The sequence below is a fragment of the Octopus sinensis genome, linkage group LG5 (assembly GCF_006345805.1).
Source record: "Octopus sinensis linkage group LG5, ASM634580v1, whole genome shotgun sequence".
Lineage (NCBI taxonomy): Eukaryota > Metazoa > Mollusca > Cephalopoda > Octopoda > Octopodidae > Octopus > Octopus sinensis.
The window spans coordinates 39,814,228-39,842,159 of NC_043001.1; the positions used below are offsets into that span (position 1 = coordinate 39,814,228).

The 27,932-nt window shown below is 38.5% G+C and overlaps 1 protein-coding gene and 1 long non-coding RNA gene across 2 annotated transcripts in view; one reads left to right on the forward strand and one right to left on the reverse strand.

Moving 5' to 3' along the window:
• LOC115212116 overlaps positions 1-27,932 on the reverse strand; it is a 798,722-nt gene that overhangs the window by 602,552 nt on the left and 168,238 nt on the right. The window lies entirely within an intron of this gene.
• Positions 7,920-8,722, forward strand: LOC118763634. The gene is made up of 3 exons (XR_004999398.1): positions 7,920-7,951; positions 8,184-8,188; positions 8,610-8,722. It is a non-coding gene; the product is annotated as an uncharacterized LOC118763634 (long non-coding RNA).

Here is a 27,932-nt window from a genome sequence, read left to right on the forward strand (position 1 = left end):
GTTCGGCAAAAGAGACTGATAGAATAAGTACTGGGCTTACAAAGAATAAGTCCCAGGGTCGATTTGCTCGACTAAAAGGCGGTGCTCCAGCATGGCCGCAGTCAAATGACTAAAACAAGTAAAAGAGTAAAAGAGTATATATACATGTATATATACACATAATATATATATATGTTTGTATAGACTGACACACACACACATACATATACATTCAATTCACCCACATACACACTATTACAGACACAAATATTTTAAACAAACATCCTCATAAAGACTCCCAAACATTCGCATACAAACATACATATTGATCCCTTACACTAAAAATGCAAGAAATTTCTTCAAATTCAGAGACTGACCCAAGCCGTTTTGGATAAATGGGTTTATCTTTTGATATCTTTTGATGCTAATAAAGAGAAAATATGTTTTATTTTTCTTTTGAAAGACCATGTAGATTTTTTTAAAAGACTTCAGGAAGAAAACCCTTATGAAATATCGCCATATAGAATGTGACCCTCTTGAGTGCAGGGCCCCCTTTGGCATGGTGCCTGACTGGGAGCAATCATTCTAATCAGCTTAAGGCTGGCCCTGTGGATAGGTGCAGGAGTGCCTGAGTGGTATGAAGCTTACTTCCAAACCACATGGTTCTGGGTTCAATCCCACTGCATGGCACCTTGGACAAGTGTCTTCTACTATAGACTTGGGCTGACCAAAGCCTTGTCAGTGGATTTGGTAGACAGAAACTGAAAGAAGCCCATCATATATATAGATATTTAGATATTTATATATAAATATAGTTACACTGTGTTCTGTGTTTTTATATATATATATATAATATGTAGAAAAATACAAACTGGGACAAGAACGTAAAACATTTAGAAGACGATACAAAAAACACGGACGGGATATTCGAAGCCTTCAATCTTCAGTCAAGAACCGGATCATCCTAGCAATTTTGGCTGATTAATCTTGAGATCGCTCCGATCCAGCCATCCCCAAGGAAAAACTAAGCTACGAGCATTAGATTTCTTGGAAGAAGGATCGAATGTATACGAAACAGGGACAGAAAAACAGACGATGCCACACAAATATAAAATACAAAAAACAATAATGGTAAAAACAGGACAAAAACAGCAGGTGTCTTACAACTAATAAACAGTACAAGTTTTGCTGGTGTATTTGGAAAAAATGCCTTTATCGGCAGACGAAGACAATGATGTTCTCACGGCAGTGGTTGGAGGCCAAAAGGGCTGATTTGATCAGGTCACGTGAGAGAAGAGAGAGAAAAGAAAGGGGGCAAAGGAAACAAAGAGAGCGAGAAAAAGAGGGACGAAGGCAACAAAGGGGGGAGCAGAGAGAGAAAGAAGGAATTAAAGAGGGGAGAAGAAAGAGTGCGGGCCAAGGATTGGCTTGTGAGTGCAAAGTGAGAAAGACAGAGAAATGTGAGAGAGTGGGGGAAGATGTCTCTTTCTCTATCTATAAAAGATAGATTCTTGTTTTTTTCTCCACTAGACCTGATAGAATAATCTTAAACCCCTCCCCCAGTAGTAAATCTAAATAGCAAAGTAAAATCAATGATAAGCAGTGTCTTCATGAAAAAATATTAATTACTACCATGTTTTTGTTAAGGAAACTTGTTTCTCTGTCTACCTACTTACCCTCTTTGGTAAATGGAATAACTATAAAAATGAATCTTTTAAATTTAACTAAATTCTATATTTATATGCAGCTGAAGATTGCTCTACGTTTTAAAATTGATGTAATACTTGCATTGTTTGATTAAAAGGAGTCGAATGGAACGATCGTACTGCATTACCTCTGAATATCTTTGTTGCTTATTTTGATTATATATATATATATATATATATATATATATTTCGTTTTGGGATTTGGTTTGCAAGTTTCTTTGTGTGAGTTCGTGTGTTGAAGCATATTATGTTTTGTCTGGGGAGAGTCATTCTCTTTCAGTACCTTGTAATTTAACACTCTCACTGATAAAATTTCCACTCATTTCCTTCTTTATTTTTCTAAAATTTTTGTTGCGTTTTGCAGCCTTTTCAATCGTTGTTGACTCTGTCCATTAATCACAGTGTTCTGTATATATATATATATATATATATGCATTCATGTGTCTCTGTTTGTTGCTCCACCATCACTTGACAACCGATGTTGTTCTGTTTATGTCCCTGTAACTTAGTGGTTCAGCAAAAGGGATTGATACAATAAGTACTAGGCTTACAAAGAATAAGTCTTGTGGTCAATTTGTTCGACTAAAGGCGTATCCCAGAATGGCCACATTCAAATGACTGAAACAAGTAAAAGAATAAACGATAGGAATGGCTGTGTGGTAAGTAGCTTGCTTACCAACCACATGGTTCCGGATTTATTCCCACTGCGTGGCACCTTGGGCAAGTGTCTTCTACTATAGCCTCAGGTGAACCAAAGCCTTGTGAGTGGATTTGGTAGATGGAAACTGAAAGAAGCCTATCGTATATATGTATATATATATATATATATATATATATATATATATATATATATATGTATGTATGTATGTGTGTGTGTGTGTATGTATGTGTGTGTGTATGTTTGTGTGTCTGTGTTTGTCCCCCCAACATCGCTTGACAACCGATGCTGGTGTGTTTACGTCCCCGTAACTTAGCAGTTCGGCAAAAGAGGCCAATAGAATAAGTACTAGAATTAGAAAAATTAAGTCCTGGGGTCGACTTGCTCGACTAAAGGCAGTGCTCTAGCATGGCTGCAGTCAAAATGACTGAAACAAGTAAAAGAGTAAAAGAGAATACACACACAGATACTTATCTGTATGTGTGTGTGCATCTTTATGCTTGATTTTCACCACTTTACAGCCAGTGTAGATTTGTTTACAACTCACTTGCCTAGCAATTTCACTAAAAGAGACATAGCACAATGTGCCAAACTAAAACGATAAGTATTGAATCCATCTAATTGACTAAACCCTTCAAGGTAGTGCCCCAGTATGACCACAGTACAATGACTGAAATAAATAAAGGAATAATAGAAAAGAATTACATGCTTAACTGTGCAAAAAATAATTACTTACAAAATACTCTAATATTGAACAAGCTTGTGTGGAAACCAGTACTGCAAATGATGCTCATGTTGTCTTCAGCTAAACTGACATTGGTTATATTCAATGTGCAGATTCTTTCTTGGCAACTAGTTTCTTGACGGCTACCAAAATATTTAGTATAATTTTCGTTGCATGTTCCACTGTATTTAGCAATTACTGTTCCATTTCCAGTATACCAAGTTACTGTAGCACCACTATTAACTGTGTTACATTTCAATGTGAAGATTTCATCCTTTATGGGATTTGGAGTTTCAGAACTTGGGTAAAGATTCCCACTGTCATCTAAAAGACAAATTATAACAAAATAAATCAAGCATTATTATAAAATAAATCAAGCATTATTCACCAAATGACAGAACATTTTTAATATAACAAAACAAGTCTGATTGTATTCCATTTGTATGAAAAAAAAAACTGATAATATAAAACAAATATTACATGTAAAAAAACGGTTTCTTTTATTCTGCAGAATACAAATTAAAATCAGTTAAAACACATTGAAAAATATTTTATGGAGAAATGGGTTAAGGAGGGGGATTCTGAGCATGTTATAGTTCCATTACTTCATCTCCTTGAAGGATTAAACAAATCTTTTCAATGTACCACTGTCAATCTAGGTGGCATGTTGCATAGTGTCAAACTGGTACAGGCAGAGCTAAAAATTCTACGCAGTGAAGAAAAATTTCAGAAACTGTTTAATACAGCAGAAAAATTAATTTATCAACTCAATATTTCTCCTTCAGAGCTACCAAGGCAACAAAAAGTTCCTAAAAGATACTAGGAAGAAAATGCATTAAAATATCAACACTGCACTGTTTTGGATCATTACAGGGTGCAGTATTTGCAGGTAGAGGATACTGCAATAGCAAACTTAAAAGATTTTTTTTTTCAAAAGATTTAGCAGATTATGAAAAGCTGAGCAATGGAAATTTTTGTGTTGAAGTGATCATGAACTTTCTTTAAGGAACAAAATACTTTTTTATAGAAATCATCATAGTGGATCACCTCTCGGGGATCATTGTAAAATATTCAGTTAAATGCAACCAGAAGTCCGTCAAATGTTTGCAAATGTCGAGCGATTGTTCAGGCTATTTTTATTGTTTCCAACCAGTTTTTGTGAAGATGAAAGATCTTTTGGTACTTTGTGAAGACTCAAAACTTGGCTGTGATCAACCATGACTCTGCAAAGTTTGAATTGTGTTCTAATATGCCATGTTCATAGAGATGTTTTGAAAAAGATTAGTCGTGGAAAAGTTGCTAAATTAGTTATTGAGAGCAATGATTTGAGAAATAATACATTTGGTAAATTTTAAAAGACAATAAATTTACTTTATATTTTTTATTCAAACATCTTTATTTTATTTTTTTATTTGATATAATAAATTCTTTTTAATCTTTTTTTTATATATCTGAACTTCATTTGAATTAGCATAAAATTTTGCTTATGTGATTGGGTCTGGGAAAGACACCATAAGCAATACTAACATGCTCCTTTAAGAATCAACAAATGTTGGTTTGTCCCCGTCACATTTTAAAGACAAATGGGGTCCCTGATCACCACCATCATCATTTAACGTTCATCTTACATGCATGAATGGATAGGACAGTTAGAAAAACTTCCCTAGGCTACTGTGTCTGTTTTGACAGGGATTTTATAGCTGGATGCCTTTCCTAACACCAACCACTCTGCAGAGTGGACTCAGTGCTTTTTACGTGGCACTAAGCACAAGTGAGGTTAGTTTTAACATGATTTTTACAGTTGTATGCCCTTCCAAACGCCAACCACATTACAGTGTGGACAGGATGCTTTTAATGTGGCACCAGCACTGGCAGGGTAACCAAGTAACCCACAAGACAAGAAATTATGAGAAGGGCAGGGCATTTGAGGAGGGGAACTTTGTCAGGGGATAAAAGGTTAGAGTGTGACATGGAGACAGAGACAGAAGCAGAGGGGGCATTAGAGGAGGTGATCCAATATCAAATGAAGAAAGGTTAGAATGTAACAGGAAAATAGAGAGACAGAAAGAGGTGTCTTGCTATAGAGGAGGCACTTGGTAAGAGAGAGAGAGAGAGAGAAGAAAGTGTGAGAGAGGTACAAGAAAGCAGCCAGAAACAAGTATGATGATGTAAAGGAGATATTTTGTTACCTAGTCAGAGGAAAAACAAGAGGAGAGAAAGAGAGAGAGAGAAAGAGTGACCAAAGGGAAATAGAGAGAGAGTTGGATCGTTTTGAAATATTGTACATTTGGGCATTGCTGAAGTGAGTTTTCTTGAGCATGAATAGAGGCAATTTTCTTTGTAGCCCTTGTTTGTGGAGATAAATTAGAATGTCTTCATTTTGATGGCATGGCAGAAAAGAGCTAACAATTAAGGAGCATATAAGATGGAAGACATAGAAATTTGAAGGTGTGCATTGTATAATTTAATTTTTTTAGTAATGAATGAAGAGATCTGGAAAAATTCATATGCCAATTTGTATGCTGTTATTATGAGAAGCAGTAAACTCTGAATGATTTGGCTATGTTGATAAGCATAATACACTCTGGTGATGATGATGATGACGACAACAACAATGATGGTGATGACGATGATGATGATGACGATGATGATGATGACGATGATGATGATGGTGACGATGACGATGATGACGATGGTGACGATGACGATGATGATGATGATGATGATGATGATGATGATATACGTGTGTGCTGCTTGTGAGTGCATATTCAAGTATACACTCTAAAGATGAGGTTAAAAGAATGTTCATTTTTAATAACAATAACACTTCTCAGATTTTTAGGACAATTATTAATTTTGTTAATTTCATCAAACCAAGAACAATTTATGGATCACATGCTAGCAACTAAGTCTCTCTTCTGCAAATCAAACATAATCTCAACCATAATATTGCTATTTCAATAATACTGGAATAATGTAAGGAAGAAGGTCATAAGCATTAAAATATTATTGGTAGTATTTGTTACAACTATCAGATTTTATGAATTGACTGAAACTCAAAGTTAGTGTTTACAGAAACATATTATGTTCATGATCATAATAGATAATAGGAAAATACATACAAATGATTTATATTTGGTACTTACTGTATATTGGTATTGCAAGAAATTTTGTCGTGTTAATGCTCTGACAACTAAATCTTAAATCATTATTTGAAAGAAGTGTGATGTTTAAGATGTTGACTTCCTCAGAAAGCACATTTGCTTTAAACTCTTCAGTTTCAACAGGTAACCAAGTAGAATTTTCAATTTTTTTAGATCCAATTTGCCACATGACAATTTCTTCTTTTGCAATAGGACATTCAAAAGTTACTGTTTGATTTTTCCTGACAAATTTTACACCACCATCACTTGTTTGAAAAGAAACTAAAGGAAATGAAAATATAAAACATATATATATATATCTATACACCGTTTAATAACTACTTTGTTATTCCAAGATGTAATTTTTCTAATGGAAGAACAACAATTTCAAATAAATCAAAATTATGAGGATTGATTGAAAAGTTCCTTTTAATGTGTTATTAAGAATTAAATGCGAACAGAGTTACAGAGGATATTTCAAAGAGAATAAAATTTGGGAACCAAGTAGAAATCATATCTATATATCATAGATGATACCTAAGGCATCAGCTTGCTGCCAATAACTTAAATAGTAACTTAAATGGTATCTTGTGATCAGTAGGAATAATAGTAAGAAGGTATTTGATTCCTGAACTTTATCTAAATATTCTCTGAACTTTATCTAAATACAGTTAGTTACTAATGTACTTACATGTTGACTAACATTTCATTAAATTTTCTGTGATATCTGCATTTGTATTCACATTTAGTTTTTAAAATTTGAAAGATTTTATTTAACATATTTAAAAGGGTAAAATCTGCATGAAGACTAGCAGTGGACTGAATGATGAGAAGGATAATTAAAATATTAAAAGGCTTATAATTTTTTTTTTACCATTACCAAGAATTAACACTGATAGAAATTAATCGAAATATTTACTGACATAATTAGAACTTTCTAAGACTATATTTTCAGTCCTCACTTTGCTAATATATAAGATAAAACTTAAGACATCAACAATAGAAATAAACTAGAGATAATTACATCACTGCATTTTTATTTTTCCTACAACCAGAGTTTTCAAACAATAGAACTATAAGATTGGTAACTATGACAAAATTAATTACAGAATTAATGAAAGAAAATGAAGTTTTGAGAATTTGTAATATATTTCAGTAATAGTCATTATTGATATAGTTAATCATAGTAATGATCGTTCATAAACTAATGACATCAAGAACTAGTAGTCAACATCTTTTCCTATAAACATTTGTATAGAAAGTTTTAAAATATTTTTCATGTTTTTTCTGTTTTGCTTTAATCTCCTTACAAATTCTATATTCAGCAGAATATATCATCATCACCATCATCGTTGTTACCATCGCCATCATCATTGTCATTATCTTCCTTTTAACATTTACTTTTGCCTGCTTGTACAAGTCAGTGTTTTCTAAGGCTGGATGTCCTCTCTGCCACTAACCCCCACTTGTTTCCAGGCAAGGTAATAATTTGGGGGGGGGGGGCATGTCTACACAGAGAACTGGAAATAAACAGTGCATATGAAGGAGCCTTTTCTTCTCAAAGATTGCACAATGATTTAAGATGTCTAGTTATGCTTTTGCAGAGGACTACCAGTAAACAACACCATCAGCAGAGTCATTGTTTGTAGCCAGGAAGTGAAAACACTTGAAGGCAAGAGGAGAATATTAACTCACACAAATACCTACATACATATATATTTGTGTGTGTGTGTGTGTGTGTGTGTATGTGTATGTGTGTGTGTGTGTGTGTGTGTGCATGTGTGTCTGTGTATGTATGTTTTTACTTGGTTCAGCCATTGGTCTGCATCCATACTGGAGGACCTTCTTCAGAGGTTTTAGCTGAATGAATCAACCCCAGTGCTTTTTTTAAATGCCTGGTATTTATTCTATCAGTCTCTTATATCAAACTGCTAAGATTCAGGGATATAAACAAACTGAGACCTGTTGAAAAGCAGTGGTGGGGTCGAACCCTTCATCATCTGACACATGATCACCTGCTCTAATGCTTCCTCTCCTCTCAAAAGATCTTTGCTCTGCAAGTCACTTGGTGACCCTGCAAGTGTTGGTGCCACATTAAAAGCACTTTGTTCACACTACGGTGTGGATGATGTTAGGAAGGGTCTCTTGTTGTAAAAACCATGCCAAAACAGATACAGCTTCTGTCAAAAAGTCCAACTTATGCCAGCATGGAAGGTGAACATTAAATGATGATGATGTGTGTATGTGTGTGTGTGTGTGTGTGTGCGTGTGCGCACGGGCGTGTAAATATCATCTGTATAAAACATGAATCTGAAAAAGAAGCACACCCTATGATATAGTGCAGTGTATATTAAAAATGTGGAAGGCCAGTTTACGGGAATATTCTTAAGAGGCCTCAGGCCAGCAGGTTTTGGGATCTGATGACACGCCTTAAAGCTAAATCCTTTATGGGCAGGAAACCTAAGGTAATCCTATAAACTGGCCTTCCCCATTTTTAATATATATATACATATATATATATATATATATACATATACATATATATATATATATATATATATATATATATATATATATATATAAAGGTAGATAAGGCTGGTTTATGGGATTACTTTGGGTTTCACATCCATAAAATGTATCATCAGTGTATCATCAGACTCCAAAACCTGTTAGTACATGGCCTATATAGTAAGTGGCCTCTCTAGAAATGGAGGAGGAAAAAGATTTCATTACTCTATGTCAACAACAGGGGATTGTCTCCTTTTGGCTGTTATTCATAACCGATTCTATTATCGTGTGGGTCCCAGGATGCCTGCAGGAATTTCTTGAAGAGCAAACAGGGTTCAAAGCTTTCTATTTTGGAGTCAAGGATGTTCCCTGGGTTGAGAGAGTACTTCAATATCCTTGCCTGTTCATCTATGCACAGTTTACAACACTTGGTCCTGTTTATGTAGGGGCATAAATTTTCTAGGATTCTCCATGATATTACGTGTGGAACTCCCTTGTCCTTCAGCTGCCATACATGGCTTGCTAATGACATAGCATATTTCCTTTCCGGTATCCTGAAAGAAGATCTGTGGTTGGAGAGATGTTGCTTGAACATTTTACTGGAGCATCCAAAGTATCTCTGTGTGTGGATGTTGGTGGTGTTGTATCTGCTGGTGTTGACGCTACTGCTACCGCTGTTGTTGGTATGGATGCTGTTGGTGTTGTTATTGGCATCACTGAAGGTTACAATGGTGTTCGTACTGTTACAACTGGTGTAGGGGACATCAACAGTGGTGGTGCTGCTGTTGATGTTATGGTCATCATCATTGGTGTTGTTGGAGCTGTTGTCAGTGCTATCATGATGATATTGTTTCTGTCTGCCAAAGACTATTGTAGAAGACTCTCATCCAAAGTTTCATAGAGTAAGACTGAACTTGAAACCATATGATGGAGAACCAGGCTCCTTACCACACAGCTCGCACCTTGCCATGTCTGTGCATATACACAGCAGCTGGAAGAATAATACAAGATACCCACATATGCAAAACCTATAAGCATAATTCTGTTTGATCAGTGCTAGCCTTAGGATTTAACAACAGTTTTTATGATTAAATTCTACAATCTATCAATGGATACAAAAATACGAGGGGGTACCCAAAAGTAACCGGAAACATTCTCTGTAGGACAAGCCTGTTGTAGTTTGGGCTTCCACCACTTGATGCAGCCCTAAGGCATCAATCTGCTGACTGGCATCATCTAGAGAGGTTGTACTGCCACATGGTGCATCTTTGTGTTGCAGTGCTTCTCCCTTATTCATCTCTCTATATATAAACGGCAGTTTGTCTGTCTGTGTGTCTGTCAGGTTGTACCCTCACCCTGACCACGGCTTTCAACCAATTCTGATGAAATTTGACACACACATAGCCCAATGTCAGAATTCAAAACTAACGCAGCGAAAATTTTGAAAAGTTCCCCCAGTTCTGAAAAAAATTGATAAATTTGACATGGGGTTGAGAATCTAAGCTTTTTATATGCAACACATTTTCTGTTGTAGTTTTCGCAACTTGCAATCGATTTTCATCAAACTCATGGTGATGTTACCCTAAGAAACTTAATTCTGACGTTAGTTTTCCATGCAATACCTTACCATCAGAAAAAATCGATAAAATCATGCCATTTGGGAAATCGCGTTCAAATTCAAGATGACATATTTTTCGACAATATCTTTCACAAATTGGCAGGAATTTTTTTTTTAATTCACAGCGAGCATCATGTCTGCTCCAAGAAACTATATGGCCCTTTTTATTCCAATAGGATACTTTATTACTGGAAAAAATCGGTTAATTAAATCATATGTGGCACACATAGCAAACCGATTTGTGTATTAAACACAAACCACAGACACTCTAGGGGATGCAACTCGACCTTTTTATCGCCCAAAGGGACAGCTAGGAACATCGTATACACAGAAGTATTCGAGTGAAGAGAAGACATTGCAACCTACACATGCGCCTTCGTTCCCTAGAGGGAAAGGACTAGATTGGGATTAGTTGTTGCCTACTAGGGGCTCTTACATACCTGGGCTATGCTGCTAGTTGACTTTTATAAAATTCTGTTTTTGACTGGGGAATATGGTGGCTGAAACAGTTGTCATGCTTCAAACAACTTACAAGGATGCTGCTATGAGCAAAACACAAGTTTATGAGTTATTTTCATACTTTAGGAATGGTCATTTGTCGGTTAGAGACTAACGAATGAATGAAAACATTATTGGAGGACCGTCACTGAACAATTGACAGACTTGTTGATATGATTGGTGTATCCTAGAACTCCTGCCAACGAATTTTGTGGCTGAAAAGAGTTTCAGCAAAATTTGTGCCTCACTTGCTCACAGAAGATCAAAAGCAGTTATAACTGAATGTGTGTTGTGAACTGAAAGAATAGATGGAAATTGATCTGGATCTTTTCTTCAAAGTTCATCACTAGTGACAAAAGCTAGTGCTACAAAATGTGCAGAGGTGAATAAAAAAATGACAAAGGCATTAAAAGGCACCATATCGCAAGAGTTCCAATACTGCTTTGAACAGTAGAAAATGCATCTGGACTGATGCATTGCTTCAAAGGGAGAATACTTTGAAGGCGATGCAGTAAGAGCGTAAACATATAAAACCAAGTGAATAAAATAACACTGCAAAATTTTGGGTTTTTTGGGTACCCCCTCGTATATGATAGCTGAAAATTCTGAAAACAAGTGTTTATATCAGAAACATACTGTTACTTACCACAGAAGCATTGTACAATTAACAAGTATTTCAAATGTATCAGATTGAATTCCATTATCTACAAACAAAAGGACAAAATACTGGTAGCAACAATTTCTACAAATAAGGAGCATGAAGTCCATGATGCAAAATAATACAATGTAGAAAATAATTTGATATTAATCATAGGAAATTGTCTTTGCAAAATCAGGAACCCACTGAACAACAAGTTTTATCATGGTGAAATTATGAAGAGCAAGTATATAAGATAGAACAGTATAGAGGATAAATAATAAAATACAAGACATAGAAAATCAGAAAAATGCAGAGGAAAACAAAATACAACAGTGTTGTTAGTTCATACTTTAAGTAACTTCTATTACACCCTGTCTCTAAAATACCTCAGAATATCCAAGTAAAACATTTTAATTTTATAGATTTTCTAAAGAACTCAGAGCCATTACTGCAAGTTATGATATTTTGTAAACAAATACATGTATGTAAACAATGCAATTGAAGATAGAAAAAAAAAAGGTTTTGGGTGTATATGCATATTTCAAGAGTTTCTGCTCTTTCATCAGTATCAAATCCAACCCATCAACTGTCCATGAACACATTGTTTAACCCTTTCATTACCAACCCGGCTCTGGTTCTGAGTACAAATGTCTTGTTTTCATAAGTTTTGAATTAAAATCTTCCACCAAACCTTAGTCATAATTTATGTTCCTAACACTAGCTTAATGATAACTAAGTTATTTTACTATATTCTTTGTAATTGAAAGAAACACAGAGCATCTTAATATAAATACAGTAACGAAAGGGTTAAATACTCAATATGTTTAGCAGTGCGACATCGCTGGATAGAGCAATTTGCATATTAAACACATTCCTGGTAAATGGTACACACATATAAACTGCTGACAAGGTCACAGTATTTCATTTTGCAACCACAATATACTATACTATGCCTAGACTAGTAGAGTATAGTATATACTATACTTACACTAGTATAGTATAGTATATTATATACTTTACTATACTTGGTGGTACATTGTGGTTGCAAATCTAATTACTGTCCCTCACAGCAATTCCGAAGCAAAAAATTGTATTCATCATTTGACCACATGAAAGAAACTAATAATGGACAATGTCTCTCCAGTCACTTGAGTGACTTTGACATATTGTTTTTCATTGTGAAAATAATGTGATAAAAGCTTTTTGTCTTGACATGATGATCATACACCTACATTTCATCACCTATAATACAAACTTTACAGGAAGTTTTCATCTGTATTCAAACAATCTAACAGCTGTCTGTGATCTGGTTCTTGGCCTGAACATTTATATATATATATATCTACTTCTTCAGAGACTTCACAGAAGTCAATGCTTTTAACAAGCTGCAGGAAACACTTTTGTAATGTAATAAATGTCTTGTAGAATCATATAGAAATGGAGGTCATCTTCAGCTGACAGGTTTCCCAATTTGAACTGATGATACTCCTCAGCACTGTGTATAGCCCAATCAATCCTTGATGTAGGCCTGTTGCTACATTAGAAGATACTCTGTAAAAGAGTTTCCCACAAATTTTCACAACTTCTTTATTATGTCAATCCATACAACCCTTTGTTACTTTGTCTGTGAGATTCAACAACTTCAGATCTGTCTTCACCACATTGTCCCCACTTTTCCTCAGCCTCCTTCTTCTGCATGTTTCAATCATTTTGAGCATGCAACACTATCTTTTAAACAGATGTCCTCCTTCATGTTCATTATATGTTTGTATCAAGGCATTCTTCTCTCTTGTACATTGCATCTGATTCCTTTCGTGCAGTTTTCCCCTCAGTTACTTTATGCTCCATAGTTCGTGCACACAACTATTACACATCCAGCAGAATATGTTCATTTCATTTCATTCTAGTCTTCATAAATCTGCACTCAAAGAGGCCCATGTCTCACTTCCAAACAGCATTACACATCATATACAAGCATCATACAATCTACCTTTCACTCTGAGAAAAATCCTTTTGTTACCAGCAGAGGTAACAACATCCTGAACTTCTTCCAGCCAGTTCTTACTGTTGCTACTATGCTTTCTGATCACTTACTCTTTTTGTTAATTAAGTAATATAATTTATCAACTAACCCTAGACAACTCATCAACCACTTTACAGAATACTGTGAGTGGAATTTTAGTAAGGTTTACCTTCTACACTGTAAGATGAATGAGACTTTGCTAGTTGAGTAGTTAGATAGAAGAGCAGTGTTAAAAGAGCTAGCATGAGTGAGAGAGGGTAGTAAGAGTGTGACATGGATGAAAGGGTAGATAGACAAAGTGAGTGAATGATTGGCTCTGCTCAACTTAGCAAATCAAATCAAAGAAAGAAAGACCTCATCACCTTCAAATGATATCTGGACAAATTTCTTCAAAGAACACCAGACAAGCCACCTATACCTAAATACATCTCAACCACAAACAACTGGCTACTTGACTTAGATTCTATTACGTGGTGCTATTAAGTTAGACATGACCTGCACCAATTTTTAGCTGAAACATACCTAAACAGAGGTGGGTCTGGTAATATTGTTGAAATGCTTAAACAAAGGCCTGTAGAAGTATACTTTGTATTAGAGGTATAAGAGATGGTGGGGAACCTCAGCTAGACTGTTTGTGAGCAAGAAACATAGATACAAATTCTACTAGATAGACAGTAGTGATGGAGTAGGTGACAGAGGTATTCATTTGGAAATGAAATGAGTGGGTAAAGTGAAAGAAATAGTCAGGGAGTGTAATAGGATTGTTAAGCTAAGAACAGTCTTGTATAATGCAACAATAACATTTATCTCTGCATAAGCTCTACATGATGGACTGGCAGATGAACAGAAGGATTGTTTGTATGAATCTCTTTTGCAGATTACCTCAACAACAGAAAAAGTTAAATGGCCCAGCTTGATATGTAGGAAAAGTATCGGCAGAAATTTCATCAGTGTACTCAGTGCAAACTATGACAAGGTGTTTTTATGTGGAAGATGCACAGGAACCATCTCCAGAGGCTCTCTATTGGTAGTAAATACTTCTGTTAAGAAATTGACCTAATTAGCAGTGGAGGAGGGTGTTCTGAAAGTGTAATTGTTAGAATAAGAAAAGAAAGGAGAAAATTCTGAGAGTTTTTACCTCAATTGTCAACCAAAGGCAGATTGTATGATGCTTGTGTGTGAACAGCATTAGTGAAGCATAGGCCCAAAATCCAGAGGGCCCTTAAAGACTACATAGGAATGAAGCTAGTATACTCCATTGGATGTTCAGTGTCAGTGTACATGTATGACAGAGTGCTAGTGTATTGAGAAAAATGTTAGGCATAAGAGGAACATACTAGAGAGAAGACTGAATTGGTTTGTTTATATGGATGAGAACAGTTGCATAAAGAAGTGCCGTTCACTTAAAGTGGATGGAACTTGTGGAAGAGGAAAATCCTGGAAGATGTGGGACAAAGTATTGACAATTGATCTCAAGAAGCTGAACCTTATCGAGATGATAAAGGACCAAGATGTCTGATCCTTTGCTGTGCTCATGAAGATTCATCTTCCACAGGAGAATTGATATCCTAAAATGATCTTGGCAAATGCTTGCACACATGGGGCTCTTCCTCACCTCCATTCATTCTCCGTGTCCCATCAAGCATTTCTCCCATATCTCATTCCCTAACACTCAATACTTCTCAATGTATGATATTACTCAGCCACCACAATCACTCAAGAGCACAATCAGCACATACAAGATCCCTTCCTCTAGGTGAACTTCCTCTTTCTCACCCTCCCAGAACCACCTCTATTTGTCATCTTCCCTGCCCATAGTTTCTACTAATCATCTCCTTGAATCTTCAGCCATTGTTGTCTTCCCTCTATTATCCTCCATCTCATTGCTCTTTCCACTCTGCTATTCCTCGTCATTAACACCTCTCTTATCTTCTATCACTTCTAATGTGCTCACATACCTATGATAACTCCACCCCCACTCTGAGCCACTCCTATATATCTCACTATCATGTACAACAGCCACCTGTATGCCATCATGCCATCTGTGACTGTCTGTCCTCACATTTTTATGAAACTTTGAAACTTCCCCTCCATCCCCCTGCCCTTTCCCCTTGTCCAGTCCTCTGAATCATTTCACCTATATTCACATCCCATTATACCTTTATATTCTGACACATTTCCACCACTACTATCTCTATCTGTCTGTCTGTCTATCTGTCTGTTTTCTCTAAATATCTCTTTCCTTTCATTTCCAACTTTCTTTTCCTTGTATCTCTTCTACAGTAAGATGCCTATCTTTATCCCCCTATCATTCTCTTTTCAACCTCTCATCAAAAACATTAGGACAAAAACACTTCCTTCAACACTCTTCCACCTCCCAGTTGAGGTATCTTTCTCTTACAAGTTATTAGGTGATCCTGCCAGTGCTGATGCCACACCAAAAGCACCAAGCACACTCTGTAAAGTGGATGACATTGGGAACGGCATCCAGTTGTAGAAGCAGACAGCAGACCTTGCCAAAGTGGTCTGGCTTGCCAGCCTTTGTCAAATCATCCAATCCATGCCAGCATGGCAAGTGAATGTAAAATGATGGTGACGATGATTATATATGTATCATCATCATTATACATTCATTGTCCATGCTGGCATGGCTTGGACGGTTTGACCAGGGCTGGTAAGCTGATGGGCAGCACCAGACTCCAGTCTGATTTGGCATGGTTTCTATATCTGGATGCCCTTCCTAACACCAACCACTCCATGAGTGTAATGGGTGCTTTTACATGTCAGTTACATGACACCAGTGTTGGTCACACTGCTTCGAATGGTGCTTTTTATGTGCCACCAGCATGAGTGCTAGTTATGTGACACCAGCATCAGCCACAATTATGATTTTACTTGGCTTGACAGATCTTCTCAAGCACAGCATATCACAAAAGGTTTAAGTCACTAGTCATTGCTTCTGTGAGGCCCAGCATCAGAAGATCATGCTTCACCAACTCATCCCATGTCTTCCTGGGTCTATCTCTACCGCAGGTTCCCTCCACAGTTAGAGATCAGTACTTCTTTATACAGCTGTCCTTGTCCATATGCATCACATGACCATACCAGTACAGTCATCTCTCTTGCACACCATACCTGATGCTTTGTATGCCCAACTTTTCTCTCAAGATACTTACACTCAGTTGTACATGCACTCTGACATTGCACATCCAGCACAGCATGCTAACTTCATTTCTTTCAAACCTACACTGTCCTTGGCAGTCACAGCCCATGTTTCACTGCCATGTAGCATAGCTGTTTGCCTACAGGCATCATACAGTCTGCCTTTCACTATGAGGGAGAAGCCCTTTGTTGACAACAGGGGTAGGAGCTCCTTGAGCTTTTCCCAGCCTACTCTTATTCTCACAGCTACACTCTTGGAGCTACCCCTTCCACTACTGACTTGGTTGTCTAAATAATAGAAGCTAACATCTACATCTAGCAGTTGATAGAATCTATTATCTGTATATTTTCAATTTTTGTTGTACTTGTGCCTCTTCCACACACAAAAACTATTTTCCCAGTTAATCTTCCTCTGATATTGTAGCACCTCTTAGGTGTCCATAGCTTGCACTGGGTACATCTTATGGAGTTTCTACCTACGTAGTGTGTGTGTGTAGGTACAATAGATAGAAATATATAGAGATATTTATATACATATGCATGTATGTATATATATATATATATATACATACATACATACATACATACATATACACACTCATGTGTATAATGTGTTTGTATGTATATATATATATATATATATATATATATATATATATATATATATATATATATATATATTTAAAGATAGAGAGATAGATATTCTTTTATGTGCTTCAGCCTAGAGACTGTAACAATGCTGGGGTCCACTGTTATTATCACCTTTCTGATGGCTATTCTCATGTAATTGGCTTTGGGTGAAGTGGAAAGTTTGATATGGTTGCCCTCTTCTGAGTTTCTTGCCATGATGTAGGTTCACCCCTGACTTTGGACAGCAATAGGTCAAGTTGTTTCTTAAAAACATCTATTTTAACTTCATGTAGATCTCTCAGATGTTTTGCTAAGGTATCAAATAGTTGCAGACCTTTAAATCCCAAGCTATTGCAGTACATGGTCCTCCCACTAAATAGGGTGGTTGGGGCCTCTGGAACAGTGCAGTGATATCTAGTTTAGGGGCTGGTATAGCTCTCAATGCCAAAGTTTGGTGCTAACTTCTCCAGTATCTTCCACATATATATCCCAGTATGTCTCTCCTATCTTCACCTCAGGGTGCAGAGTCACATCTCTTCCAGTCTCTCTCAGTAGGTCAGCTGTTCCACTGATGCACTCTTTCTGGTGTAGCACTACTGAACTGCCTCAAGCTCCACTATTAATCTGATACTGTCGGTTGACCACAGATGAAAGACGGCTGCGAACAAATGTCTTCTATAAAATCAGCATAGCTTCCTGGTCCCTTGTTCCAAAAGTTCTCAGAATTCATTTGGTCATTTGTCTGCACATTGCCACCATCTTGGTGAAATACACATGAAACAAGATGATATTTCTCATATCAACTTCAGATTTTGCACTGCACATGACTCCGGTATTGCTGTTCCTTTTGGTCCAAAGTATCTTTGTTGTGGCATGTTAGCACAAGGTATCTGATAGCAGAGAGCTTGAAATTTTCCTGCATTAAACTGCATGTTGTTTTCTTCAGCCCTTTTATATATGGCATCTAGGTCTTCCTGTAGAAGATTAGCATTGAGAAGTTCTTTGACTACTTGTATTAACTTTGTGTTGTCAGCATAGAAGTAAGTTTGACCATCTGTATAAATGATAGCATGTCCAAAAGAGCCACCATAAACAGCAGTGGATTCTATCTTTTAAGAAGCTATGTAGCCACTTTCCCAGTTTTCCAACTATATTGAGTTTCCATAGCTTGTGACACATAATCACATGATCGGCCTATACAAAATTGAGATAGATCACATCCATATTTGGGTAATTCGTTAGTTGTTAAACTACTGCAGGAGCTGTAAAGGCAGCTTCTTCCTGAACAGATACCATGCTGGGTGTCAGGGTGCATGTCTTTATCTTCCAGGTATGTGATCAATTCTTCCTGACAAAGTGTTCCATAACTTTGCTGACATGTGAGGTTAGAGCAGTTTCTGTCAAACTTTTTTACCTTACAACACACTAGACGAGAAGAATTAAATCTCAACAAAATTGAATATACTTTATTGATATGAATAAAAATAAATAATACAGTTCTATATTTAAGAGATGAAGAATTATGTACATTATTTACATTTGACGGACATTTGTCCTCATCTTGTTTGTTGTTAGCACAACGTTTCAGCTGATATACCCTCCAGCCTTCATCAGGTGTCTTGGGGAAATTTCGAACCTGGGTTCTCATTCCTAAGGTATTTTATCGATGTTGTTGTTGTTATTATTATCATTATTATTATTATTATTATTATTATTATTATTATTATTATTATTATTATTCAGGTCACTGCCTGGAATCAAACTCGGAATCTTAGGATTAGTAGCCCGTGCTTCTAACCACTAAGCCATATGCTCGTGGGCATATGACATAACGGGCATATGACGTAGTGGTTAAGAGCACGGGCTACTAACCCAAAGATTCCGAGTTCGATTCCAAGCAGTAGCCTGAATAATAACAATAATAATAATAATAATAGTAATAATAATAATAATATTTTAAAATGGTATGACCTAACTCTTCACAAAGGGTAAACAGTCAAGATAAAGAGTGTGATTCGATTGTAAGATATTTTATTGGTTGAACAATATTTCAACAGTAAGTTTGTCTTTGTCAAGTTTAAAATAAGAAGTGATAAAAATTCATAATTATAGAAATTTAAGCGTAAAGTATTTCCATGCCGATAAAAAGAAAAAGCACAGAAACAGAACACAAACTTATATACGTTAGCACACACGTGCGTTAACAACTTGTGTTTTCTTTGTCTCAAGTTTTCTCTCTCTGTTTCATTTTCTTTTTTTTTTCTTCCTTTCAGGACGGCAGAAGGTGCATACAAAAAGTTTTCTCCACCACACTCAGTAAGTTATTAAAAAAATTGTTCTTACAATAAAAAGAAAATTTTTTTGCCTTTGTTTTTTTGTACACACACACACCAATCCATGAACATATTTTTTTTGTCGGTTCACTAGTTTTTGCCGTTTCTCGTCGTTTTGCTTCTACTCATTTCCCTTTGCTCTGTGACAGATATTTTGAACAAACATGTCTGGACCAGGTTTGCCTTTATTCACTGGGGAGATGCGGGCCTTTGGTTTGCCCAAATTGAGTCCCACTTTACCACCCATGTCGTCTCTCCCAATCAGCAGTTACATCTCTTCTACTGTAGCTTGCCTCCTCAACTTGCCACATCGGCCAGGGATCTCTTAACGAGTCCCAACCCAGATGCCACCTATGCGTCAGTCAAAGCAGAAATTCTCCGACGCAACATGCGGTCAGAGGAGAGCAAGTTCAATGAGCTCATGGCTGATGAACAGTTGGGGGATAGAACACCCTCACAATTCCTGCGTCGTTTAAGGGAATTAAGTGGGAACTCAGCAGACGCGCCTCTGCTGCGCAAGATATTTTTCTCCAGGTTGCCTGCCAACGTGCAGACAATTTTGGCCACAGCCCGGGAGTCTAACACTGTTGACCAAATTGCCACAATGGCTGATAAAATCTTGGAATTTTCTGGCCCACCTTTGTCGCATAGTTTGTGCACATGTACCGAGACCCTCCGACAGCTTCTTCTCTGACACATAATTCTTTAGCAGATAAGATAGATGCACTTACACAACGCATGGATGATCTGTGCCATGGGAATAGGCGTCGTTCACGCAGTCATAGTCGGGGTGGCTCTCTTTATCTTTCCTCTGGGAAGCATTCCGGCTTGTGCTGGTACCACATAAATTTTGCCGAAAAGGCAAACAAGTGTACCCAGCCATGCAATTTCAAACCCTCATTAAACTAAATCCGGAGAAGTTGAGCACGGCACCTTCTTCCTTTTCTCTTCCTACAAATGGTGCATTTTTTGTCAAAGATCTGGTGTCGAAGAAATTCTTCATAGTAGACATCGGTTCATGTTGTAGCATTTGGCCTCTTCGTCTGACTGCAGACAAACCCAAGCATTCTTCAATTGTTTTGCATGCCATTGACTCGTCTCCTATATCTACCTTCGGTCAGATTTCACTACGCCTCGACATTAATCTTTGTTGAGATTTTCAATGGGTTTTCATCATCGCTGACATCCCGCATCCTATTCTCGGTGCTGATTTCTTGGATCGGTTTAATCTATTGGTAGATGTCAGACGTCGGAGGCTTCTTGACAGTATTACGTCATTCTCCACACCGACTAGGAGTTCCACCAATGCGGTTCTTAGCCCGACATTTTTTGTTGCCACCTCTGGAGACGCCTTTCATTCTCTTTTGGCTTTATTTCCGGAGCTAGTGGACATTACCTTTCAGCTGGCAAAGCATACCCACTCGACCCTTCATTTTATCGTCACCACTGGGCCGCCTGTTTTTTCGCGCCCACGGCGCCTTGTCCCTGACCGTCTAAAAGAAAACCGCTAGGGCCGAGTTTGAGCACATGCTCCAACTTGGCCTAATACGCCCCTCCACCAGCCCATGGGCGTCTCTCCTTCATTTGGCGCAAAAAGGGGAGTCTGATTTTCGCCCGGTAGGAGATTATCGACACCTCAATGCGGTAACGATAGCTGATCGCTACCCAATAAGAAATCTTCAGGACTTTTCGGCGAATCTTCATGGTTGTACCATTTTTTTAAAAGTCGATCTTATACGCGCTTATCACCATATACTGGTCAACCCAGCCGATGTTCCGAAAACTGCGATTACTACCCTTTTTGGGTGTTTTGAGTTTTTATATATGAGTTTCGGCTTGTGGAATGCTACCAGCACTTTCCAGCGCTTCATTGATGAGGTTGTCCGTGGTCTTGATTTTGCGTTTGCCTATGTCGATGATATACTCATTGCGAGCGACACCCGTGAAAATCATCTCCGGCACCTCTCTCAGCTTTTCAGCATCTTCGCGCTTATAGTATACACATAAATCCTGACAAGTGTGTTTTCGGACAATCTTCTCTAGATTTTCTAGGTCATCATATTGATTCGAGTGGAATCAGACCTCTGTCGTCAAAAGTCGATGCCATTCAATGCATCGCACCTCCTACTTCCTTGCGCCAGCTCAGGCATTATCTAGGGATGGTCAATTTCTACAGACGTTTTATTCCCTGTTGTGCAGATAAGCTACTACCCCTCACCAGGCTATTAAAGGACACTCCTAGAAAGGACGTTCAAGCCACCCTCTCTGTTGAGGCACTGAGAGCTTTTGAGTCCATCAAGAAGGATCTAGCTTCTGTTTCTTTGCTTGCACATCCGGTTCCTGGTGCTTCTCTCTCTTTAACTGTAGACGCATCGGACACTGCGATTGGCGCTGTGTTACAACACACAGTGGATGATCATACTCGACCTCTGGCCTTCTTTTCCCGCCAACTGCAACCAGCTGAACGACGATACATCACTTTTGATCGTGAGCTCCTAGCCGTCTGTCTATCGGTTCGTCATTTCCAGCATCAACTCGAAGGTCGAGATTTTGTGATCTATACGGATCACAAGCCTCTTACGTTTGCCCTGTTTTCTAAAACGGACAAACTCTCGCCTTGTGCTTTCCGTCACTTGGATTTTATGTCACAATTTAACAGTGACATTCGTCACATACCTGGAAAAGAGAACGTTCCTGCTGACGCTCTCTCTTGCCTTCCAGTCTGCTCTCTTTTGTCTCCTGCTACGATTGACTTAACTGCCATTTCGCAGGAGCAGTCACCTTTGGCGACGTTAGACTTAACTTCGCCTAAGTTCTCCTGTTGCCAGTTTGCCTATCTTCCGCTTCCGTCAGCCGAAGGTACCATTCTTTGTGATACTTCCACTGGTTCTCCCAGGCCACTCGTGCCTGAGAATCACCAACGCTCAGTGTTTGAGGCACTGCACTCCTTATCACATCCTGGCATTGCTGCTACCCTTAAGCTTATCACTGCTCGTTTTTTCTGGCCGAATATGCGTCGCACTCTTATCTCTTGGACACGCACTTGCTCCAAGTGTCAACGGTCCAAGATTCAATGGCACGTTCGTACCCCGCTTTGACACTTTCCCCATTTCGGAGGCCCGTTTTCGCCATGTCCACATTGATCTGGTTGGACCATGGCCTGTGAGTCGCGGGTTTTCTTATCTTTTAACCTGTGTCGATCACTTCTCCCGTTGGCCTGAAGCCATTCCGATAGCAGATATTTCTGCTAAGTCTGTTGCTTAGCTTTTGTTTCTTACTGGATTTCACATTTCGGAGTTCCGTCCAGATTGCCTACTGATCGTGGACGTCAGTTTGAAGCTTCGTTATTTCGTGAATTGTCTCGCATCACATTCACACTACCAATTATCATCCAGCGTCTAATGGATTAGTTGAACGGTTCCATAGACAGCTCAAGGCCGCCCTTCGTGCCTCTTCAGGTCCACAGTCTTGGAATGAATTTCTGCCAATTGTGCTTCTTGGTTGTCGTACTGCTGTCAAGGCAGATCTAGGTTTTTCTTCTGCAGAGCTACTGTATGGTACCACACTGGCATTGCCTGGTACGATGCTGGTGCCAAACACTACACAGCCCCACGATCCGGCGTCTTATGTCGCCAGACTGCGTTCTTATTTTTCAAATCTTCCGCCCATGGTTTCCAGGCAACAATCTCTACCCTCTCATGTCCTACCGGATATGGACACTTTGTCGTATGTTTCTGTTCGAGACGACTCTGTCAAGAGACCTCTTGTTTCTCCTTATAAAGGACTTTTCCGTGTGCTTTCTCGCACACACAAAGTTTTCACCATTGAAATGAATGGTCATGCGGAGACCGTTTCAGTGGACCGACTAAAAAAGGCACATTTTGAGGTGTCTTCATCTCTTGATGACACCGTTGCCACACCCACCTATGCACCTTTGACAACACATTCACCTACACAGACACCTCTGCCTCTACCGGCTCCTACAACGCCACCTTCGCCGTTGACGGGTGCCCCGAGCACACCGTATATTACTAGATCGGGTAGAATTGTTCATTGGCCCAAGAGACTTTCAAAAACAATTTACATTTGACATTCCTTTCTTGTGGTCAATCTCATGTTTTACTCTTGGACATTTTCTGAAGAGACAAAAAGAAAAACTTTGTGCATGTTATATATTCTTTTGCATTTCAATTTTCTGTTGTCATATTGTATGCCACATCTTCTGGGGGATCGGAAACCATCTTGTTTTCTACAGCCACTACAATTTTCTTGTTTCGTGCCTCCGCACTCGAGAGAGAGCCATGTAGTGACGCTACTGTGGAAGTTTCAGCGTGTATGCGCAGAATTGGATTACTTCCGGTAGGCCGCCAGAAGTTCCCTCATGCGCATGCGCAGGAACTGCAACCTGAAAGCGTCCCCGCTAAAATCGGTCCTTTTTCGGAGAGCAGCCCTAACGAGCGGACGTGACTAAAACTTCTCTCAGGGAAAACCCTACGCACAGAGAAGCTCTCTCTTCGAAGCGGGAACGGAGACCGTATCTTCTTGGCTCACCCGAGTGAACATTTGTAAACAGTCCTGTGGACTTGGCTGCCGGTTCGCCCTTAAGAAATATATATGTATATATTTTACCTGTGAACCCGAATAAAATACTATTTATTGTTACTGAAGACAGCCGGATTTTTGGTTCCTTTTCTTCGACTATTGTATGTGGCAATATAAGACCAGACACCCCTCAAGTGTTCCTGAAACTCTCATCTTGTTACATATTGTAGCAAAACTTCTGTTCGTCATGTAGTGTAATTAATTTATATTTACCGTATCTTACGATTTACTTAATTAATTTATATTTACGCTCAAACTTTGCGAATGTTCTTGGATCGTTGCTTTCCAAAAATCCTGAAAATATTTTTCGCACCACTCCAGGAATCTCTCGCAGCACACCACTGTCCTGCAGCACACAGTTTGGCAGACACTGGGTTTGAGAGATAGGCCTATAATTTTTAGCATCTGCTCTTTTACCTTTTTAATGGATAGGACATATTATGCTTTCCTTTAACTTTCTGAGAAGTCTCCCATTTGCAAGGAAGCTTAGGAAAAGGATATCTTGTAGACTTACTAAATCTCTTTGCATTTCTTTAAGAGTATCTCTGGGAATCCATCAGAGCTTGTGATTGAGTTTAAGCCCATTTCATCAATGGCTGATATTACATCAGTTTCCTCTATTTCGATATAATCAATAGTTGCTATTTCTTTGTGTAGAGCTGTGGTGCTAAAGAACATATCATATATATTTATTTGCAAGTGTCCCAAGGAGTTTTGAAAACACCTTTGTATTGCACGTTCAGCATTTCACTTATCCTCTGGGGATTTGCTGTCGGTGGCCCTATCTTGTACTGTACTGAAACAGACTCTTTTACAAATCTGTAGAAGTTTTAAAGGTTTGCCTTTACAATTTTTACAGTCCTACCTTCTTTTTCTGGTGTCTTCTTTGGGAAAAAGAGTGTTTGGGTTCACTTTCAATCTCAAGCATTGTTTGTTTGAGATAAGAGTGTAAGGAATGCGTGCGCATAGTATTTGTGTCTGTGTGTTCGTGTATGCGACAGAAGTGTATGCGTATAGAACAAAATACAGAACATAAGATGAATGTCTCATATTGAGTTAAGGTGGAATTTGTTTACCAGTTCGTAAGTGAGGTACATGATAACAAGAGTTCTATAACAAGATGTTGGGGTCACGTGGCAGAATGCCGGTTACTACATGTGTAGAAGTTGTGGCTTCAATGCGGTGCCGAGTCTCTTGATACAGAAAGTTCTTCAGGTAGACTGTAACTGTTTTACCTCAGTGAAATATTCACAAACAGCGTGAGTTTAGACCTGGGCGATACTGATGTGTACATGTTGTTGAAGTTGACGGTGGTGGAGACGTCCTACGCTGCTGGTGTACATTAGCATCATCGTCTGTCGCTGGAACTGGAACACGGCTGAGTAGCTCGGTGGTCAGTGACTAGACCTTAGAAGGTCTAGAACCAAAGACCTGGAATAGTGAATGCTGGCCTTTTTATAGGGTTTAGGTGGCTCAAATGAAGGATCAGAAAAAACAGTGTCACGAGACCTTATCCAAAGGCCGTGATTGGTTGGCTTACACACTGGCGCGAAATAAGTCGAGAGACAAACCGCGCCAAATGCCAACGAATCAGAGCAGTGGACACAACAGGGTCAAACTAGCCAAAGATGGTTGTAATCTCAAACGAGATCATTCTTAATGTGTCTCTCAAACAGTGAGATTATCAGTTACGCTACAGGAGTCTTCCCTCTCTTTTTGTTGTACACTTGGATGATTTGAGATCTTTGCTCGTCGTCTCTTTAGAATTTTCCAACCTCTGGGAATTATATTTTTCTGTTGGTTTGACATTCTCTCTGGATCAAACTTACTGCATATGTCATGCATGACTGTCAAAGTTCTGTAACTTTATGTCAATATCTTGTGAAGAGAGACCAGTTTTGTTCCATGATCTTTTTCTGAATATCCTTCCAAACAGTTCTATGAAAGTTCAGGATGGAAAGGAGTTGGGTGCTTCTAATAGCTTGAATGGCGGCAGTTCTCTGCAGACCATGTGTTATTAGTTCTATAAGATGAAGGTCTGAGAAAAATCGCTGGTGTCACCTTAACAATATGGATGAATGCCATGCTATTTGTAAAGCAGAAGTTCAAGACATTTTTATCTCTTGTTGAGTGGAATACCATTTGCTCCATAAAGAGCATGTTTGTGCGGTCAAGCAGAGATTCATGCACTGACATACTCGAGAGAAGGCAGCCTCCGGCCATTTCACAGTGGGGAAGAAGTATGCGAAGGATATTATCTAGGTTGGTTAACACTTCTTCCGTCTTTTTGAGACTCTCTTTGAATGAGTTCTCATGATCTGGCGCATTTGGTGGGAGTTATGTAGTACATAAAAAGTTCTGGAAATGAAAGGCCTCGAGACGAGGAGAAGGTGAGATTTTATGAGGTGTAGGCTCAAAAAGGAGTTAAGAACAGGCTGTCTCGCAGAATTTTATTTACAGGCTCCGATTGGTTATACGCGGAAAATTGGCGCGACAGAGTAAGAGACAAATTGCACCAATACCAACCAATCAGATTAGTGGACACAACGGGATCCAAATAGCGGACAAAGGCTAGCTGTTACATGCGACGTTCGAATGCACGTATTTATAATGAAGGGAGAGAGAAATTTCACTCAAGTGTATGCTACAATATTACTATTTTGACTCAAGTGTATGCTACAATATTACTATTTTGGTCTGTTTAATGTGTATTACCAGAGTGACACAAACTGAGTCTGAGTGTGGCAGCAGGATTACAAGTGTGACATCTTCCCAGATGTACATTGCCACTCCATCATAAATTCTTTCTCTTTAGTCTGTTTGAAATACAATATACTTTTGTATGTGTATTTCAGCAACTGATATGTAAGCGTTCAGATGTGTTTCTGTTAGTGCCATGCATATTGCTTGATTACATGTAACTAAGTCTTTCAGCTATGAGGCTTTGTATTGGTAGGACATTACAAGGCCCATGACATTCAGAAAGTAAACATATCGGATGTCGGTACTGACCACTGGTCTGACATTTACTGAGGCATCAGAGGTGACGACCCTTGACCTTTTGTTGCTTGCAGGAGTCTTGAGTGTTGTGACTTGCTTCTCAGACTCAAACTCTGATAAAGCCAATTCACCTGTCTTATAATAATACTCTGTCGTTTCCAAACGAGACTGATGTCTATATATATATATCATCATCATTTAATGTCCATTTTCTATACTGGCATGGGTTGGACAGTTTAACAGGAACTGGCCAACTGAAGAGTTGTCCAGGCTCCATGTCTGCGGATGGATGCCCTTCTTAATGCCAGATACATACATACATACATACATACATACATACATACATACATACATACATATTTCGGTGCAAATATCTTTGATCCAATGGCCAACTGAAGAGTTGTCCAGGCTCCATGTCTGCGGATGGATGCCCTTCTTAATGCCAGATACATACATACATACATACATATTTCGGAGCAAATATCTTTGATCCAATGGTATACACACACATGCGCACACACACGAATGCACACATACCTAAAACTCACAACCCCACGTATACACGTACACACATACACAAGCCACACATACACGCACACACAACTACACGCATACACATACACGTGCACACACACGCACAAAATGTCATACACATACCTCCCCACACAACCCCTCGCTCACACACATCTGCACACACATACACACGCA